We start from the raw sequence: 17,964 nt of genomic DNA, 5'->3' as shown, positions 1-17,964 counted from the left end.
ATCAAGGAGACTCATTTAAAATTCAGAGTGCAGAAGTTTGCATGCTTGCAATGCACCTTAGATATCTGAAATAGTGTTGATTTTTCAGGTTATTAATTGTATCAGTCATTTTAGTGCTTTTTTTTCCCCACCAAAATTATTATGGTTTCACATTTAATACATTTCTTCTCAATTAAATATGTCAGGATTACCCTGGAAACAAAGTTAAAAAGTTTTGTTCACTTGATATAGAAGCATAATCAAAATTCTAACGTAAAAGGGCATTTTTTTAAAAAGTTGACTAAATCATTTGTAATTCCTTTAATAAAAATTAAATGAGCAGCATCTTCTTTTATATTGGGTTGGAACTTCTAAGGTTAACCTTCTAAACAAATCGATGCTTAATAGGATTCTAATTTCCAAGATCAATTTCCAATGCTGATAGGGATAATGGCTCATCTTTTTACATACTTTTGCTGAATTAATGTAGTTAAGCATAAATAATATTTGATTTCTCTCAGCAATCCTTCATAGAGATAGGAGACTATTTATTAGCATTCTTATCCAGAGGAAAGCTCAGAGACTCAATATTGCACAACAGCATAACCACGACCACACAGCTAATGGCAGAACTTAGGCAGAACAATAATTTATAAGTTCATTCTGGCAGCATTTCCATACACAATAGATTTGCCAAAGCTACCTACCAGTTTACTTCATGTGTTGAAACAAACTAGTAAGATTAAAGAAATTTTGACCGCTTGGAATTTGTTGATTTGTTTTTGTTTTTCTCTATTCCTTCCCTCTCACCTACTCCTGTATTATATAATTCACAACTGTCTAAAGGCTTGGGTATATTAAACAGTCTTATAAAAAGAGCCCTCTGGACAATTTCATTAAGCAATAACAGAAAAGGTCCTTGACACAGCCTCTGTCTTAGCTGTTACTGTTCTCTTAGGCCTTGTTCTGACTAGCAAAATCCTTCCTTGTCCCCCAAAATTGCGGACATACTTAAACATCTGGAACCCATTGACTGAGGCTCACCTCACAACCTCACAAAGCCCTATTTGCAGACTCTGGCAGTTTTCATTTTTCACATGTACATATCCTACTTAAATACAAAGAGCCTTGAGTTTTACTATTTTTAGTTAGAGAAGAATGAATAAATGAATGGGCTGAATTAATAAATAGAATTATTGGCTACTTGGGCCTGGTGCCATCCCAAAGTAGACTATATCTGAATCTTCTGTTTCATGTCTACAATGTTACTTCCAACTTTCTATTTTCTATCAGCCTCTATCGAAGACAAGATATTCTGCCCAAATAAGACATATTGTTAATTCAGTGGTGGTTGGATTGTTTAGAGTTGCACCTTTTGCAAACTAATGGTCCTTGAATATAGTTAAAAAACAAGATTTGATCTTGCTTTTGCTTTCTTCCACGTTGGGGAAAGGGTGATAAGGACATAAAATTCTTAGATGGCAGAAGTGTGTTCTTTCACATATATCCAAAGTAATTTCATAGCCATAGAATGTTTGCCATTTATATCAGATATTTTACAAGAAAAGAAACTGAGCCCAGGAAACAAGTTCCTCTGAGAGTAATAACTAGAACACAGATATCCTGATACCTCATCTACTCTACTTAGCTCCATCATATGCTGATTAAAAAAATAGGCTTGGTTCTAACTGAATTACTTTCCAGGTTATTAACTTTTGATTAGGTAAAAAAAACTTCTGAGTGCCTACTATGTACAAAACATGTTGGTAGGTATTATGGATGGTTCAGGGAGGTACAACACTGATTCCTTCCTTGAAAGAGCTTATCAGCAAATTAGGGAGGCTGCACCAGGCATAGAAAGTAAAGTAACTGTGGAAGTCATGATAGATGAGAGCTAACTAGTATACAGACAATATGAGTCACAGGTGTTCAGAGAGGTAAGACTCATGAGTGTTTGAGTGGTCTTAGTAGGTTTCAAAGAAAAAGTGCCTTGGCCGTAAAAAGAAAACAAACAACTCGATTTTGAAAATTGGCCAAAGATCTAAATAGACACCTCACCAAAGTTATGTATACAGATGGAAAATAAGCAAATTAAAAGATGCTCAACATCATATGCCATTTGGGAAATGCAAATTAAAACAACAATGAGATACCACAACACACCTATCAGATGGCCAATTTGAAAACAATGACATCACCAAATGCTGACAGAGATATGGAGCAACAGGAATTCTCATTCATTTCTGTGGGAATGCAAAATGGAAGACAGTTTGGCATTTTCTTACAAAACTAAATATACTCTTACCATACGATCCAGTATGCATGCTCCTTGATATTTACCCAAAGGAGTTGAAAACTTAAATATACATACACATGCATGTTTATAGCAACTTTATTTAAAATTGCACAAATTTGGAAGCAATAAAGATATCCTTCAATAGATGAGTAGTTAAGCAAACTGTGATACAATGGATATTGGTCCATGCTAAAAGGAAGTGGGCTATCAAGCCATAAAGAAAGACAGGAGGGAATATTAAACTTATGTTTCTAAGTGAAAGAAGCCAATCTGAAAAGGCTACAGACTGTATGATTCCAACTGTATAATGTTGTGGAAAAAGCAAAATTATGGAGGCAGTAAAAAGATCAGGGGCTATGAGGGATTCTGGAGGAGGGAGGAAGGGACAAACAGGTGGATCCCAGGGGACTTTTAGACAGTGTAACTATTCTCTGTGTTACAGTAATGACGGACACATAGCATTACACATTGGTCAAGACCTATAGAATGTACAGCATGCAGTGAATGCTATTGTAAACTACGAAATTTGGTTAATAATTATGCATCCATATTGATCCATCAATTGTAACAATGTACCACACTAATAGGGGAAACTGTGCAGAAAGTGGGAGAAGGAGTATTTGGGAACTCTCTGTACTTTCTGGTCAATTTTTCTGTAAAGCTAAAGTTTTCTAAATAAATAACATCTATTAGTTCTTTAAAAATCATAACCTTTTTTAAATGGCTAGTTGGATTCATACGGGCCAGAGGGGCTGGCTAGGGAGGTTCAGGCAATGAATACCACAGAGCACAGACCTAAAGAGAAAGAGATATGTCCACGATGGGTCAGAGAGCAAAACCATCACCAGACAGTCAGGTCTGCTATTCCTTGTCCCTGCAGCTCTGGGTCTAAAGACTCAAACTTGACATCAAAAAAGTTGCATGTGTGGGGCCGGCCTGGTGGCGCAGCGGTTAAGTTCGCTCGTTCCGCTTCTCGGAGGCCTGGGGTTTGCTGGTTCGGATCCCGGGTGCGAACATGGCACTGCTTGGCAGCCATGCTGTGGTAGGTGTCCCACGTATAAACTAGAGGAAGATGGGCACGGATGTTAGCTCAGAGCCAGGCTTCCTCAGCAAAAAGAGGAGGACTGGCAGTAGTTAGCTGAGGGCTAATCTTCCTCCAAAAAAAACAAAAACAAAAACAAAAAACAAAACAAAACAAAAAGTTACATGTGAATCCCAGTTCTGTCACTTAAGGGCTATTTAAGCTTCATTAAATCCTTTAAGTTTTCTGAACTTCTGTTTTGTCAGCTGCAACATGGGGAAAAAATACCTACAGGGTTGCAGAAAGGCTCAAATGAGATAAAGTACATGAAGTTTCTTTGTGAATTCTGAAGTACCATAGAAACATTAGTTGTTATTATCACAGAAAAGAAACCTTCCCACTGCTTTTAGCACTCTTATGGTGACCCTCTCTTGGCAACCAGCTGCCTCTGGACAGAGCAGATCTGTCTCGGAATAGAGTTGCCTGTCTACATTTGTGTCATCTGTCTTCCACTGAAGTTTCTCCTAAACACTGTCTTTACTGTCTATTTGGCCAGCCTCTTGCTGACACACCAAGTTCCGGATGGAATCAGACATTCCAAGAGTAACTTCAGTGGTATTAAGGCCCGGAAATCTGGGATGGCTTTGAACAGTGTCTAGAGGAGATCAGGTCTGGGATGACAGTCTGTGACCCTGATGATTTTCTTCTGCTTGCTTCCCAGTTCCTGCTCCAAGATGCTCTTCTCCCTCCCCCAATCTCCCCTCCAGTCGTGATTTTGTGACATCTTCTACTCAAAATCTCTATTAAAGAGAGAATCAAGGTAAAAAGCCACTAGAGACAGCTTTTGGGACAGTTTTTACATGTAATCTGCTCTTGTGATTGAGGAGCATTACATCAGGCAAAAGAGTTCGAAGTAGCCCATACTTTATCTCAAAAAATGTAGCAAGCCCATTATGTGAAAAACTAGGCAGTGAATAACCGTTCCAAAGGGGGAAATGAAGTTGCAGAGCTTCTCCTCATAGATTATCCCACTTAATCTCCACAAACCTTTGGTGAAGTGTGCTTTATTACTAACCAAATTTTACAGATAAGGAAACAGGTTCAGGGATTTTTAAGTGACTTGCCCCAAGCTCAGACTCATTCCTGAAAGAGGCAACACTCCATTCCATTTCTGCTGACTCTAAGCCCCATGTCATGTCTGCTAGAGTCATTCTCTGCTTCTTCCCTCCCTCATGATTGACACTGTGATGTTATGGTTGTGACAGTTACTTATGAATAAAAACCCCACCAATTGAATAAGATGTGTTTGTGCCTAGGGAGTCAGGAGTCCTTGGTTGTGTTCATTCAACATTCTACAAACATTTAATGAGACCTAGTGTGTACCAAAATTGTGGTAGGCACTGTCATTTTAATGACAAAACATGCTCCCTGCTATCAAGAGACTTTCAGTCTGATGGGAGAGACAAACATGTCTCTCACAGGTCACTAAAGAGTACAGCTTTTATGACTGAGGTATCCAAAGACAATCGTGGACAAGGATAAACCAGCGATAGATGGAAATGATTACCTATAGAAGGCAAGGGGAATGGAGTTAAGGGCACAAGGATAGATGGGAGTGTTGTCTGAGTATATTTTGACTTTTAAACAATGTAAACGTTTTACATATTATAAAATTAAATTGAATTAAGAAAGAAGACTACAGTGAGGGCACATAGGAGTGAGACACTTGTTTCTCCTAGGAAAGAGGTGATGAAAGACTTCATAGAGGAAGTGAACTTTGAGGTGAATGCGTTGTTGCTTGTTATTTTTTATTTGCTTGTGTGTAATTTAGCTTAGTCCAAAAAGGTGAAGTAGACGAATGTTTAAACTATGATCATCATGAAGTTTTGGCCTCAATCACAGATAGTGGTCCTAATGGCACAATCCACCCAGATAAGGGACTGCATGAGAAAGAGCAGGCATGGGGAAGATGAGGAGGGGGTGCGCTGCTTTGCTGGTGGTCACTGGAAATTTTACTCCTCTGAGCATCATTAAGAGCTTTAGAGTGACTGTGTAAAATGATAGCCCAAGAAAATAACATCCACAGTGTGGGCCATAGGAAGCAATTCTGCATAGCGTCCTAGTTTGTAAACTGAAGAAGACTGACTGGGTGACTTCAAAATCATTTTCCAAACTAGGATGCTGCACAGAATTTCTTCCTATTGCCCACACTGTGGGTGTTGTTTTCTTGGGCTATCATTTTAAAGAGTTGCTCTTAAGCCAACAAATGGTTATTCTTCACCATTAGAACGTAAACCTAGGTTGTGGAATTTACTAATTGTTCTTCACTGTTGTGGTCATTTAACCACAAAATATTCACAAACTAAGTCTTGTAACCCCTGGCCTTTCTTTCTCATGGGAAGGGGAGAGAATTGCTCAAAAGGATGACCTTCCCACTTGGGTCAACAAGAGCTGCAACTGGTTCTAAGGAGGGTGTCTTATTGCTGTCAAATTGACCGGAGTTGTCACACGTGAAGCCTGCTGTCACTGCATCTTGCTCAGAACCAGCCCCTTAGCTTGCTGAGTCAAGCTGTGCTGACTCCTGGTGATAGAATTTTAATGTGAGGGATGACAGAGGCCTTGGAGTTAATGTGTGCATGGAGGTGACAGTTTTGAATGTCAGCCAAAGCAGAAAGGCCTGTCTGAAATTAATTTTGGGGGGTGGCAGAAAGTTATAGGAAGATAGAGAGAAATATTAAGATAGAGAATTGAGATTGGTTGAGTCAAATCTACTACCATCTGCTGCAATGAAAGCATCATTCTGTGCAGACGTAGAATATGTGAGCCTGGGGTAAACAGAGCATTGTCCTCATCAGATAATTCTGGTAGTTTACTTTTTGGCCAACTTAGCTTGCAATTTGCCACTTTTAGATCTCTGTGATACCATTTCCCTTTGCTAAAATGGAGTTGTAAAAAGTAGACATGGATCTCCTGACGATATGATCTAGAATTTAATCACTTAAAGGGGAAATACTTAAATTTTCTGGTGATAAATGAGCCAAAGTGTATTTTACGCATCTTAATCTTCCTTTTACATTGTCACTTATTAAGAGCTCTCAAAACTCCCCCAGTATCTAGAGGACAACATTCTAATCTTTAGTCTATCTGTGGCAGGCAGAATAATACCCTCTCAAAGACATCCACATCCTAATGCCCAGAACCTGTGAATATGTTATGTTACATGGCAAAGGGAAACTAAGGTAGCTTGGAATTAAGGTTGTTAAAATCAGCTGACTTTATGAAAGGTTATTCTGGATTATCTGGATGGGTCCAATGTAATCATAAGTGTCCTTGTGGAAACAGAGAGAAGAAAAGTCAGTCAGAGTGATGTAATGTAAGAAAGAGACCACTCGCTGTTGCCGGCTTTGAAGATGGAAAGGGCCTATGAGTCAAAGAATGTGGGCAGCCTCTAGAAGCTAGAAAAGCAAGAAACAGATTCTCCTTTGTAGCTTCCAGAAAGAAAACAATCTTGTCAATACCTTGATTTTAGCTCAGACATATCAGACTTCTGAACTACAGAACAGTAAAATAATACATTTGTGCTGTTTTAAGCTATTATGTTTGTGGTAATTTATTACAGCAATAATAGGAATCTAATGGACTCACCTTTAAGGTCTTTCACAGTGTTATCCTGTTCTGTCCTCAATTACCCTAGATGAACCCTAACTCTGAACTCTGAACGCTGACCTCTAAACACACTTTGTACATTATGAACTTTGTCATTCCATTTCCTGCATATGGAGTTAAACACATTCTCCTTTAGGGTTGATGAGAACCAGGCAGACCCCACTGTGGGGCTAGCTAGAGCCAGAATACAGGGATGGGTCCTGGGGCTGGTTATGGGGAGGTATGCTACTTAATGTGAGTTGAGGGAAAAAGTAAGTGGGAGCATCTGGGTCACTGTCCTTGAGAAAGGACAGAAGCCAAAGAGGAAAAGTTAATTTCAAGGCTGAGTCCAAAGACCAGTCAGAGAATCACAAACATGGGACAAGACCAAGATTCTGAGGCCAGATGACAATAGAGAAAAGCAGGGGGTAAAGGAGATGTGTTCTCGAAAACTAGCATCAACAGTTCTTAAGGGGCCTATGTCTCAATTTTGCGGTGAGCCAGTGTGTGGGTTTACTTTGTGTTGACTTTAAGGTGATGCTTATGGGCAGCTATGAGTGCCCTCCTTCAACCACCCCAATGCTACTCATCATTCAAAGCTTAGCTCACATCGAACCTCCTCCACAATGGTATTCCTGAACATTCCAGCCCTAGTTATCTTTTCTTCCTTTGATATCTTTGCATTTACCTTCATATCTCTCCCTCATTTGGTAGCTGCAATTCACAGCCCCATGTTTTTAATTAAACAATGCTATTGTATGTAATAGTGTACAAACTCACACAATACATTAAAGTATAAAGCAGACGTTTAAAACCATTCAGAAGCTTATTACTGAAAGATAACTGACGTTACATTTTGGTATTTATCGTCCTACACTGACATTCTTTGTTCCCTGAAACATTTTTCATACATAAACACGTGTATTTACACATAAATATATTTTAAATATAGCCTCTAGAATAAAACTTACTGCAGGAAATTCTACACAATATAAATTATTTTTATCAAGTTTATTACATATTAAATTACACATAAATTATGTGACATTCACAATACCTATAGTGTTATTATGACATTTAAACTTTTTACCTGTATAAATCTTTTCAACACAGTCAAGTTGTAAGTACTTTGAGGTAAGAGAGCAAAATTTTATGTATTTTTTCTGTCCCCACTGATGCCTAGCACAGTACATTTTACATTTTAGAGGCCAGATAAATAGATATCAATGCTTGATTAAAAATTGTGACCTGAAAACCCTGGAAAAACTTCCTAACCGCAGATGGAAGTATTTGTTATTGAAATGTCTTCACATTTTACCAAGGAATTCCAGTAATTATTTCAGTACAGAGAATTTTTAAAAAGTTGCACTATACTGCTATTTTCACAGTGGTCAGGTTATTATAAATCCAGAGATTTATCAATTAGCATCAGAATTGCTTGTTAAAATGGGAAAAGAGATAAACAGAGATAGGGCCCTTGTTAACTCATTAATATTCCCTATAATGAAAAATGTTGCAGGAAAGGAATAGCCACAGTAATACGAGTAATCAATCTAGCCAGGGAAAAGTGATGCAATTTGTTATCTTTACAGAGTCGCTCTGTTCGCTAGTCAGCTAGTCAGCATATTTATCAAATGCCCAGTTGGTGCATAATGGCGTACTGTTTCTCTGGGCTGTGTGTTACTGGCGCTTCACTCATTCATTCAGTCATTCACTCGTTCACTGTTCACTCTATAACATGCATTTTTGGTGTGCCTATTATGTGCAAGTCACTGTGATAGGTGCTGGAATAATAAAGATGCGCAAAACAGTTCATCCTCAAGACGTGGTCAGTGGAAGGGAAAACAGACAATTATAAAGTGGATTTTGAAGAGAAATGCATAAGCAGAAGGGCTGCTCTCTAGCCTCAAAGAGTTCAAAGTTGAATAGCAAAGAGAATACTGCAAAATAAAGTGGAGTCTTTCCTTCTTACTGAAATGTTATGCCCGGGAATGACTGGTTTCGGCAGAAACCGAGTCCTAAAGCAGGCTGAGTTGTTAGCAAGATCGATAGTAAGGTGCAGGCTTTGTCCGTGATTCAGCAGATCTCAGAGTAGGCAGCAAGACCCGTTGCAAGCAAGCATTCATGCAGAAAAGGTACTGTGTCAGTGTGCTAGGGCTGTCATAACAGAGCACCACAGATTGGGTGCCTGAAGCAATAGACATTTATTTTCTCACAGTTCTGGAGACTAGAAGTCCATGATCAACGTGTTGGCAGGCTTGGTTTCTTCTGAAAGCCTTTCTCCTTAGCTTGCTGATGGCTGTCTTCTCCGTGTCTTCACATGATCTTCCCTCTGTGTGTCTATGTCCTAATCTTCTCTTTTTATAAGGGCGCCAGTCATATTGGAACAGGGCCCAACCAAAAGACCTCACTTTAATTTAATTCTCTCTTTAAAGACCCTATCTCTAAATTCAGTCTCATTCTGAGGTACTGGGGAAGAGAACTTCACCATATGAATTTTAGGCAGGGGGCTCCCATAATCCAGCCTGTAACAGTTACCAAGGGTGGGTCTAGCAGACACAAACACTAAATCCTAAAATGAAATCAAATTGAATCTAGACAAGATAGCTAGCTGGGTGCCATTATAAGGCGTGGTTTGGTTAGCTGCATTTCACTTTATAATTTGCTTGCATGCTGTTAGGTGAGCATCTATTAGTGCAAGAGTGCATGATTGATTTTACCTTTTTTTTTTTTTACTGAGTTCATAACAGTTTACATCAATGTGAGATTTCAGTTGTATGTTATCTCTTGACTGTCACCACATAAGTGCTCCCCTTCACCCCCTGTGCCCACCCCTCACCCCTCTTCCCCTGGTAACCACTGAACTGTTCTCTTTGTTCATGTGTTTGTTTATAGTCCACATATGAGTGAAATCATCCGGTGTTTGTCTTTCTCATCTGGTTTATTTCGCTTAGCATAATTCCCTCCAGGTCCTTCCACGTTGTTGCAAATGGGATGAATTTGTCTTTTTTTATTGCTGAGTAGCATTCCATTGTGTATGTATATCACATCTTCTTTATCCAATCATCAGTCGATGGGCACTTGGATTGTTTCCATGTCTTGGCTATTGTGAATACTGCTGCAATGAACATAGGGGTACATATGTTACTTTGGATTGTTGATTTCAAATTGTTTGGATAGACATTCAGTAGTAGGATAGCTGGGTTGTATGGTAGTTCTGTTTTTAGTTTTTTGAGGAATCTCCGTACTGCTTTCCAGAGTGGCTGCGCGAGTTTGCATTCCCACCAGCAGTGTATGAGGATTCTTTTTTCTCCACATCCTCTCCAACATTTGTTATTTTTAGTCTTAGTGATTATAACCATTTTAACAGGCATAAGGTGGTATCTTAGTATAGTTTTGATTTGCATTTCCCTGATGATTAGTGATGTTGAACATCTTTTCATGTGTTTATTGGCCACCTGTATATCTTCTTTGGAAAAATGTCTGTTCATATCCTCTGCCCATGTTTTGAGGGGCTGTTTGGTTTTTTATTGTTCAGTTGAGTGAGTTCCTTGTATATTATGGAGATGAACCCCTTGTCAGATATATGATTTGCAAATATTTTCTCCAATTGGTGGGTTGTCTCTTTGTTTTGATCCTAGTTTCTTTTGCCTTGCAGAAGCTCTTTAGTCAGATGAACTCTCACTTATTTATTTTTTCTTTTGTTTCCCTTGTCTGAGAAGACATGGTACTCAAAAAGATCCTTTATAGTTTGATGTCAAAGAGTGTACTACCTATATTATCTTCCAAAGTTTTATAGTTTCAGGACTTATCATTTTGAGTTTATTTTTGTATATGGTGTAAGATAATGATCTACTTTCATTCTTATGCATGTGGCTGTCCAGTTTTCCCAACACTATTTATGAAGAGACTCTCTTTTCTCTATTGTATGTTCTTGTCACCTTTGTCAAAGATTAGCTGTCCATAGATGTGTGGTTTTATTTCTGGGCCTTCAGTTCTGTTTCATTGATCTGTGTGCCTGTTTTTGTACCATACACCGTGCCATTTTGATCATATGGCTTTGCATACATTTTGAAGTCAGGGATTGTGATGCCTCCAGCTTTGTTCTTTTTTCTCAGAATTACCTTAGCAATTTGAGGTCTTTCGTTGCCCCATACGAATTTTAAGATTCTTTGCTCTGTTTCCATGAAGAATGTCATTGGGATTCCGAGTGGGATTGCCTTGAATCTGTAGACTGCTTTGGGTAGTATGGACATTTTAATTATGTTTATTCTTCCAATCCATGTGCATGGAATCTCTTTCCATCTCTTTATGTCATTATCAATTTTTTTCAGTAATGTCTTATAGTTTTCATTATATAAGTCCTTCACCTCCTTGGTTAAATTTATTCCAAGGTACTTTATTCTTTTAGTTGCTATCATAAATGGAATTGTATTCTTGAGTTCTATTTCTGTAAGTTTGTTATTAGAATTTAGAAAAGCAACTGATTTTTGTAAGTTGATTTTGTACTCTGCAAATTTCCTATAGTTGGTAATTATTTCTATTAGTTTTCCAATGGATTCTTTGGGGTTTTCTCTATATAAGATCATGTTGGCTGCAAACAGCAAGAGTTTCACTCCTTCACTCCCTATTTGGATTCCTTTTATTCCTTTCTCTTGCCTAATTGCTTTGGCCAAAACCTCCAGCACTATGTTGCATAAGAGTGGTGATAGTGGCATCCTTGTCTTGTTCCTGTTCTCAGGGGATGGTATTCAGTTTTTGCCCATTGAGTATGATGTTGGCTGTGTGTTTGTCATATATATAGCTTTTATTATGTTGATTTAATTTCCTTCTATCCCCATTTTGTTAAGAATTTTTATCATAAATGGCTGTTGGATCTTGTCAAATGCTTTGTCTGCATCTATTGAGATGATCTTGTGATTTTTATTCCTCATTTGTTGATGTGGTGTATCACATTGATTGATTTTCGGATGTTGATTTGAACCATCCCACTCGTATAAATCCCACTTGATCATGATGTATGATCCTTTTGATGTATTGCTGAATTCAGGTTGCCAAAATATTTTGAGGATTTTTGCATCTATGCTCATTAGTGATATTGGCCTGTAGTTTTCCTTTTTTGTGTTGCCCTTGTCAGGCTTTGGTATCAGAGTGATGTTGGCCTCATAGAATGAGTTAGGAAGTGTTCCATCTTTCCTAATCTTTTGCAATAACTTGATAAGGATAGGTATTAAATCCTTTCTGAAAGTTTGGTAGAATTCACCAGGGAAGCCATCTTGTCTTGGTGCTTTATTCTTTGGGATGCTTTTTATTACTGTTTCAATCTCTTTCCTTGTGATTGGTCTATTCAGATCATCTGTTTCTTCTTGATTCAGCTTTGGGAGGTTGTAGGAGTCTACAAATTTATCCATTTCCTCTAGATTATCCATTTTGGTGTGGTGCCTGTTATTATTTCTCCTCTTTCATTTCCAATTTTGTTTATCTGAGCTTTCTCTCTTTTTTTCTTTGTAAGTAGTGGTTTCTCAATTTTATTTATCTTCTCAAAGAACCAGCTCTTTGTTTCATTGATGATTTCTACTGCCTTTTTTGTTTCCACAGCATTTATTTCTGCTCTGATTTTTATTATTTCTCTCTTTGGTCTATCCTTGAGAATGTTCCATGCTCGCTTGAGAAGAATGTGTATTCTACTATTTTTGGATGGAGTGTTCTATATTTGTCTATTAAGTCCAACCAGTTTAACTTTTCATTTAATTCCACTGTTTCCTTGTTGATTTTCTGTGTGGATGATCTATCCATCTATGTGAGTGGAGTGTTGAGGTCACCTAGTATTATTGTGTTATTATTAATATCTTCTTTTAGGTTAGTTAATAGTTGCTTTGTGAACTTTGGTGCTCCTGTGTTTGGTGCGTAGATATTTATATGTTATGTCTTCTTGATGGAGTGTCCCTTTGATCATTATATATTGCCCCTCTTTATCTCTCTTTACCCATATTATCTTGAAGTCTACTTTGTCTGATATAAGTATTGTGACACCTGCTTTCTTTTCTTTGCAATTAGCTTGGAGTATTCTCTTCCATCCCTTCACTCTGAGCCTGTGTTTGTCATTGGAACTGAGATGTGGTTCCTGGAGGCAGCATATTGTTGGGTCTTGTTCATTAACCCATCTCGCCCCTCTGTGTCTTTTTCTTGGAGAATTCAATCCATTTATGTTTAGGGTGCTTATTGATGTATGAGGGCTTAATGCTGTCATTATATCACTCTTTTTCTAGTTTCCCTGCATTCCCTTTGTTTCTTGTCCTGTGTGTTTTGGTCTACCCATTGAATTATGTAGTTTTTTATGCTGTGTTTCTTTGTTTTCTCCTTATTTATTATTTGTGTCTCTGTTCTGTGTTTTTGTTTAGTGGTTACCCTGAGGTTTGTATTCAGAATCTCATGTATAAGATAGTCTATTTTCTAATGGCCTTTTATTTCCTTAGTCTAAACTGATTCAGTCCCTTTCCTCTTCTCCTCCTAAGTTGTTTTTCTCACATCTTATTCCATCTTGTGTTGTGAGTTTGTGGTTAAAATGACAAGATTATCTTTGTTTTTGTTGTTTTCCTTCCCTTTAGCTTAACGCTATACTTGAATATTTGCTTCCTATTCTGATTCCATCTATCTATTTATCTCTTTACTCTGTGTTTTGTGACCCGTTTCTCCCTTTTTTTTTCAGGTGTGAGGGCCTTCTTGAGGATTTCTTGTGGGCAGGGGGTCTCGTGGCTACAAACTCCCTTAGCTTAGAAGTTCCTCAGTTTATCTCTCTTTTGTCTCATTGCATGCTCACCTTTAAACCGTGGAGAATGAAATTGCCATGTTTGGTTTAGATTATTCAGGATTTACCATTGAACTGATGAGTTTACTTTGTCTAAGCATGTGTCTTCACAGAGGTGGACGGACATTCAAATAACAAGAAAGAGTGATAGAGGATTTAGTGGGAAAAAAATGGTGTCTGCTGCAAGCAGGTACAGACAAATACAAAATTTTACCAGTCAAGATAAAATTAAAATTAGATAATAGAGTTGTGAGAAAATAGCTAATATTTATGTTGTATTTATTGTGCGACTGACACTGTGTTCTAAGGACTTTATGTAGATTAAAATATTTAAGCCTCACAGCACAGTATGATGTAACTATTGTTATTATTCTCCTTTACAGATGAAACTGAAACATAGAGATGTTAATTAGCTTGTCTAACATCATATAGCTATCAAGTGGCTGAGCCAGGATTTGAACCCTGGCATGTTGGGCTCCAGACTACACTCTAAATTATATTCTATTACACATGAACAGATAATACAGCTGTACCCCATAAACACAAATAGTGCTTGTGTGGAGAATGGTGAAGGGGGCTTGGCATCAGGTTGCATGGTTGAATCCGTTTCCTAGTCAACATGCACAAATTAAGCACTTTCTATCTGAAAAGGACTATACCAGGAACAAGAAAATTTCAAAAATGAGTAAGAAGTGATACAATTCTACTCAAGGAGTTGGCAATCTACTGGAGGAAATAGGCATGAAATTAATTAATTTTAATATGCTACAAAATAAATTAGAATGTAGCAAATACTAAACAAAACAGAAGGAACATATTGTTGGACTGAAGATAAAAGAGCAGTTAATTCCTGCTAGATGGATCAGAGGATATTCATGAAGAAAGACTTCTCTAGGTGTGCATGTGGGGGAGAAAGGAGGACATTTCAGGTTGAGAAGAGGTAAGGGATCATGGAATTGAGCGCATGTTGTATTGTATTCAGTGAGTGAATTGATGTGGCTGGAATGTAGGCGACTTGGAGATATACTGGAAAATGAGACTGTGAAGATGTTAAATTTAAAGGAGACACCATGTCATGTGCGAAATTCACCTCTTAGAGAACTGTAGTACTAGCTAGGGTTGTTATTAAGGTGGTGGGTGATTTATTTTGATTCTTGAGCCTTGTCTGTTGATAATACTCAAGAAAGATGTTCTTATCCCTCCTCTACTTAAATAAGTCATCCTCTGTCTTTACAGCCCATTTTAACCTTTTCCTTGCTTATTTGGCCTTTGTCAAAATTAGCCTTTCACTCTTATTATATCACTGAGTGATTGCTTTTAGCTTTTCAACTAGATTAGAATCTCATAGAAGACAGAGATTATATTTTCAAATATTTTTGGAATCACCTACAATGCTTTTATTTATTTAGTATCCAATCAATCCATGCAGAATAATGACTTACAATAGAGCATTCCCTATATGAGTTCTCAGACACTTAGGTATATTTTTTACTAGCTTGAGAGTTTTTCTTAGCTTTTACCTGAAGAACTACTCATGAGGGAGTCTCATTTCATGTGAAATGATTTACCTGCCACTTTTCCCCATTTTCCTCTAAAGTCAGGTAAGGAGAGTTCCAGTAAGACTTTCCAGCCTCTCACTGACAATCTAGGGCATCTGTCAATGCTTCAGACATCTTCTTCCGTGACTCTCTCAAGGGTTTACTTGATCTGCTACCATTCTGACATCTGTTGCCTTAAGAACTTCTCTTTGGGGAATCCATTCCATGAGCAGGCCTGGCTGAGCATCTTTTCCCAAGGAATTTGCTTCTTTGTAGGCCTCCCTGGTTGTTTTCATGCCAGTTGACTCCAGCCCCCTAAACAAGACTTCTGTATCCAGCTGGTATTTCCTCATTAGCCCTCTTTTCCACCAGTGTTTAAATGAGCAAGAATCTTTTCTCTCAAATACTTCATATCATTATGTCTTATCCCATGACTTTGACTTATAGTTTTTCCTTTCAGAAAAAAAGATTCCATGAAATAGCTATTTCTGACCTACTGGTTATGGAACAGAAAAGATACATCAGGACCTAGGGACTCCCTCATTGGGTGCTCCTTGACTTTTAGGCCTTGCCCTTAACTTGAAGACAAGGGCATCATTGATATTTAGGAAGTAAATGACATTGTAAAGCTCTTAACCCTACAGAAATTTTCTATATTTAAAATAAACATTCTTGCTCATTTATTTCATACCTGAAACCTTTTTTTCAAATTAGCCACAACAGTAAGCTTAGTGAGAGGCTATTAAAACAAAGCTTTCCAGTGTAATCCTAGTAACTCAATTGGTAGAAATTCGTAGAGGTCTGTTTATCTTCCTCTCTGTTTCATGAAAGCAGGACCTCTGCCTCTGCTGTTCACTGTTGTATTATGAGTATCTAACAGTGCTAGGGAACAGGTAGTTCAGGAATACAACCACCTAGAGTTTAATCTATTTCTCCCCACTCCTGATTCTGTGACAGGCATTACTAATCTATCAGAGCAGTCTTTCCTGCAGAGTTGGTGCCTCTCAATACTGACCCAGGAAGCTTCTGCAAATTGATTGGAGTTGGTATGTAACAAGAAGCCTATTTACCATTCTCACAGTTAACACTCAATAAATATTTCTTAATGATTGAAAGAATGTTCTCCCCTATGCACCACCGCTTCAGCATCATCTCTGATAAATTACCATCTTGCCTCTATTTAAATATTTCCACATGACAAAGAACATGTTATTTCATAAGACAGGTTCTCCCACTCTGATTAAATTAAACTGAAAGTTCTTTATATCTAGAAAAATCCTGCCTTTGCTAATTTATTAATCCCTTTTAGTAATACAAAGAACAATTGTTGAAATTGGTTAATGTTTTTGTAAGGATTGGTCCCTATTCGGCTACCATCCTATAAGGGACAGCCTTATCTGGTCTTCTCAATTGGTTCTTCAGTGGTGATCATGACCAGCTCCAATCAATTAGAGTTCCTTTCTTTAATAATGACTAAATTAAAACTTTTTGATGGCATTCCCAAACACACAACACTATAAAAAATGGAAACAATGATATGAAATAAAATATATAGCCATTCAAAAACAGTATACACATACAAATGTCATGAGGTTCTAGTGTTCAATATCCAAGGTCTTTGCACTGGGTTTTAGTTTTAGTGTCATGCCTCTGCACAGGTTTTGGGCTTGGTTATCTTCTTTAGTCACCCTGGTTGTTAGAGTCACCTACAGTCCTGAGTATTAGGCAGGTCACTTTCTACTTCAGAGATGCTGTGTGTGATAAATATTCAGTCTCTCTGTCAGCAATCATTCCAACTTTTGTCCTTATAGACTGTCACCCTGATTATGTGAAACTCATCAGCAGCGTTTCCACGGATCGTGCATTCTCGTTTTCCATCTCAAATTGCTATTCATGGCTCTGCACAGTTCTCTTTGGGCCAGAAGAACTTTATTGCAAGGAGAGGGACTTTTAGAAATCCCTGTCTTCATGTGGGGAAAAGAAATATTTCTGTGCTAAAAACTCCTTGGAAGACTCCACTATTAATCAAAAGGGTTTTCCTCTTTGTTTTCTTTCTCTTAGTAAAAATGGCTGAACTGAAAATATCTCCTATCTTTGGGAATGTGAGAAATGAGCAGGGCTGGAGCTTCAATTTTTAAAACTGCGTCATGCCTACGTGAGTTGGTTGTACCTTCTTCCTTTAATTAAGTGCTTTTACTGACATTATCCCACTTTATCCCACATTATCCCAGTTATGTGACATAACTGATGGAGAAGGGCACGGATTTTGCTGGCCCTTTGTAAAAGGCTTCTCTTCTTTAAGAGTAGGAGCAGAGTCTTAAAGTGGTTTGACCTCTATTCAGTATTTGGTGAAAGAGAGGGCCTAGAAACCCCAGCTTTCTGTCCCCTAGTCCTTTGATTTATTCCACTGTTAATCATTCTAATGGATGATTACGTCAAATTCCTTTCCCTCTTGACCTACAAGCACTCCAGTCCATTCCAGAAATGGACATAGCTGCTCTAGTGAGGCAGCCCTCACTCCTGAGCCTTTTCAGAAGGTAGCAGAAGGTAAGCTAAGACACTCATTGGGTGATTATCATATGTTCAAGGTACATTAAGTGCTTTTACAGGTAAGTGATGCGATTTTACATACAAAGAAACCAAGGCACACGATAAGGTGCTGTGGCTGAAGTCAGCA

This window comes from Equus asinus, chromosome 25 (assembly GCF_041296235.1).
Source record: "Equus asinus isolate D_3611 breed Donkey chromosome 25, EquAss-T2T_v2, whole genome shotgun sequence".
NCBI lineage: Eukaryota > Metazoa > Chordata > Mammalia > Perissodactyla > Equidae > Equus > Equus asinus.
This window is presented reverse-complemented; position numbering follows the sequence as displayed.